This window comes from Gossypium hirsutum, chromosome A12 (assembly GCF_007990345.1).
Source record: "Gossypium hirsutum isolate 1008001.06 chromosome A12, Gossypium_hirsutum_v2.1, whole genome shotgun sequence".
NCBI lineage: Eukaryota > Viridiplantae > Streptophyta > Magnoliopsida > Malvales > Malvaceae > Gossypium > Gossypium hirsutum.
Window position 1 is genome coordinate 12352135 of NC_053435.1, and position 4364 is coordinate 12356498.

The 4364-nt window shown below is 38.7% G+C and overlaps 1 non-coding gene across 1 annotated transcript; it reads right to left on the minus strand.

Moving 5' to 3' along the window:
• Nucleotides 1-3932: 3932 nt before the first annotated feature.
• LOC121211784 (small nucleolar RNA R71) lies at nt 3933-4039 on the minus strand. The gene has a single exon (XR_005907002.1). It is a non-coding gene; the product is annotated as a small nucleolar RNA R71 (small nucleolar RNA).
• Between the last annotated feature and the right edge of the window lie 325 nt (nt 4040-4364).

Sequence of the window (4364 nt, forward strand, 5' to 3'; positions counted from 1 at the left end):
CCTAAGGACTAAATCGTAAAAAAGTGAAAGGTTAGGGGCAAAACGGTCATTTAGACCGAGGGTGGAATTTGGACCTGAAAGTATAATGTAGATTATTAATGATTTAATTCTGCTGTTATAGACCCCGAGGAACAAATTCTGGAGGTCGATCGAGGAAAATGAAAGGTTTCAGAATAACCAAAACACGACACCGAAACGAGTACCAGGTAAGTTCGGATAACTTAAAGTAAACTCATAATGTGTCTAATTATATGATTAATGAATGCATGATGATTGCATCTATTGATGGCATGAAATTCCATGAAATGCATCCTTGATAATGATATGTTGAAAGAAATTGTCTCAGTTGAAGTTAAAAAGGGAATTCGATGGATAAAGGATAAACCATACTTAACATGTGAATTGAGGTCCTGCATGTGTTGCAGTAAGGATTTAACCCAGACGGGTAATCCGTTGATCTCAATGATGAAAAGGATCTAGCCTGGACGGGTGTTCCTTTGGATGATTGAGCCTCTCGAAGAAAATATGTGTATTATGGATTTAGCCCAGACGTGTATTCCGATTAGGGTCTGAATTTAGCCTGGACTGGTATTTCAGATCCAAACTCAATAAAGGTGGTTGTCGTTATAAGGGATTTAGCTTGGACTGGTAATCCTGACATCTCCTTATGAGTTTATGATACAGAAAATTTAGCCTGGACTGGTAATTTCGCCGTAAGATGTGAGGTTCGCGGGAGAGCATACCTGAAACGATCATTTGTACGAATTGACGTTTAATGGATATTCCATCGAGATTTCCTAGAAACTCAACAGGATTAATATGATGAATATAAATGAAATGATGAATGATGAGCTCATCTAAAACTAAATATAAAGTGCATTGTGCATGACTAACTTGTGAATTGAGTGCATGTAATAGGAAAGCCATCCCATGCTTGACGGTTTTAATGCCTAATATAGTTGCATGCTAATTATTCGGTAAGTTTACTTTCCAGTTATTCTGGCTTACAAAGCATGTAAATGCTTACCCCTCTCTTTTCCCTACTTTTTAGAGCTCAAAGACTCGTGAGGATTGGAAGACGGTTGAGAGAACCAGCACACTATCAAATAGATCAGTTTTGGTATAAAGACAATTTTAATTTGTTCCATGACATGTATAGGGATTTTGAGTATTTTGTTATATGTGTCATTTGATTTGCCAAATGAAGGCATGTAAAGATATGCCTATCTTTTGTACATGGCCCTGGGGAATTGGCTTATTTTGAAGTAGGCTATGACCTACAAATTTATGCATGTTTATATTCATATGTGATGGTTTGTTTATAATTGGCAATGAGTGAGAACAAGCCAATTTTGAATGTGTTAAAGTGACATGGAAACCCATAAATACAAGATGGGGAATAACTTATCATGTATGAAACCAATGATATGAGGTTTCCATACAATGAATTTTGCCAAGATCATTTATAAGAATATAATCATGTTTTACTTTGTGTTTGGTAATCATTAAGTATAAGTGATGAAAAGGGTGACCAAAGGCTTGGAAATAGCCTATTAGGGTCTACACAGTTGGACACACGGGTGTGTGTCTAGGCCGTGTGTGACACACAACTCATCCCCATGGGTGTATGTTATGGCCGTGCGTCCCTTACACCTAAAATTTTAAGTCAGTATTGTACACGGGCAGGCCACACGAGCGTATGCCTTGGCCGTGTGTCCCTAATTGTATGATATGGTTAAAGTCAGTGTTGCACACAGGCTAAGGGCATGGGTGTGTCCCAAGCCACACGGGTGTGTGAGATCACACGGCCCCACCCACACGGGTGTGTGACCCTTCAAAGTAAGGGAAATTTTCTAAGGTATCCAAAGTTTATCGAATGTTCCCGATTTTGTCCCGAACTGCCCTTAGGTATGTTTTAGGCCTCGAAGGCCTGTATAAGGGATGAGATGTACATGTTTGAAAAGTTTTAAATTTGAGCAAAACTTGGTGACCTGATTTAGTATGTTTGTAAGTGTAAAACCTCGGTAACGCCTCGAACCCTATCCCGGTGTCAGATACGGGCTAGGGGTGTTACATTTAGTAGTATCAGAGCTACAGTTTAGTCAGTTCTAGGACTACCGTAGAGGATATTGAGGTTTTCTATACATGCCATTATTCAAATATTGATAGTGTGACATCTCCTAATTGTTTAAATTGTTTTGAATATAGTAAATGTCTTCTAATTAAGCACAAGATGAGTCCAAGAGAGCCGAGAGCCATGCTCTAGCTTCCGTACAACGAGCTGTATCTAGTAGTAGTGGAAGGCTTATGGTAGAAGGCCGTGAAGAGGCCCGAGCTGCTGATAAATGCCATATTATACATATCTATACCCCAAATACTTAGCATATTTATGAAGGTTTATTGCTAGATTTGTGGATTTTGGTGCTCTTAATCCGATTATTTCATGTTTTGTACTCAAGAGAGCACCAAGAGTCAAAAGGAGCCAAAAACAAGCTAAAAAGAGACAAAACGGATGAAATCGAGAAGACCATACTGCCTAAGCCTTGCCACACGGGCATCTCACACGCCCGTGGCCTTCGGGGGTGTCGACCAAGGCTTTCATGATTCACACGGCCTGACCATTGAGCCCACACGGCTGTGTGCAATTCAACAAATAGAACACAGCCTGGTAATCACGTCACACGGCTGTGGCACACGGGCGTGTCCCTTTTTCAAAGAGCAGTATTTTACACGGAAAAGGATACTAGAGTGTTAATTAGAGAAAAGTCTCAGTTATTCAATCTAGGGGTTAGACGTTATTAGTCTTGAATAGGGATAATAACATAGGTTAGGGAGTCTCACGGATCAAGTCAAGTGAATAAATCGTCCGGTTCAGAGTCAGATAACAAGTGAAATCTAGGTGGATTCCTCCTTGGGTGTCGTCTTTATTAATTGTTTCTCTTCAAGTCTTTTTCCAAATTCTCTCTTCACTTTAATTAAATTAGTTAACTAGTTTAAATAATTAGTTTAATAAACAAACCCTTTTATTTCTAGGCTAGATAATAAAAATATAGTTATTACTAGTACTTTTGGTTCCCTTGGGTACAATATCCCGGTCTTGCCATTACTATACTATTGTTCGATAGGTGCGCTTGCCTTTTTGTCGTGATAATAGTTAGTCTAGGTTTGCTTTTCATTATAAATATTTATTACTTATTACGAATCACTGCGATCAAGTTTTTGGCGCCGTTTCTGTAGAACTAAAATATTAGGAACACTAAATTTTATTACTTTAGCCATTTATTTTTCTTGCAATTTTATTTTATTTTCTTATTTATTAATTTACTTATTCTTTCTCTTGGCAGGTTTTTTTATAGTTTATGATCAGAAGAAACCCGTCAGGACCATTACTTTTTGATGAAGAAATCGACCGCACAGTTCGCAGAAATCAAAGAGAGATAAGGCGTAGCTTATGATACACGAAGAACGAGCAAGAAGACGAAACTCAACCGCCAACCGAAGAGATGGCTGAAAACCAAGACAATCAGCTGCCTCCTGCAATTGCAGCTAATCAAAATCTTGCTCCACGTACTATGTATGACTATGCTAAACCCTCTTTAACAGGAACTGAATCTATTATAGTCAAACCTGCTATTGCTGAGACTAATTTCGAACTAAAACCTAACACTATTCAAATGATACAACAGTTGGTTTGGTTTGATGGCTTGCAGGATGAAGATCCCAACACTCACTGAGCAAATTTTCTGGAATTTTGAGATACATTCAAAATCAATGGCGTTTCTGATGATGCCATTCGTCTTCGTTTATTTCCCTTTTCACTGAGAAACAAAGCTAAACAGTGGTTGAACTGGTTACCACGAGGGTCTATCACTACTTGGGAACAACTGACCGAGAAATTTTTACTAAAATATTTTTCGCCGGCTAAAATGGCTAACTTGCGCAATGATATCTCTTCTTTTGTGCAGATGGATTTAAAAACACTTTACGATGCATGGGAGAGATACAAGGACTTACTGAGAAGGTGCCCTCACCATGGGTTACCGCTTTGGCTGCAAGTTCAAACATTCTACAATGGTATGAATCCCTCGACAAGACAAATGATTGATGCAGCCGTTGGCAGAACCATCAACGATAAAACACCAGAAGATGCCTATAAATTTATAGAGGATATGTCACCGAATAACTATCAGTGGTAAGTTATGAGGACAAAACCAACAAAAATAGCCAGCATTTATAACATCGACTCAGTTACTATGCTGTCAAATCAGGTAGAACTTCTCAATAAAAAGATTGATAGTTTTCTTGGTTCCACGCAGGTACATTCAGTAATGAGGTGTGACTCAAGCAGAGGAGGTGTGCATATA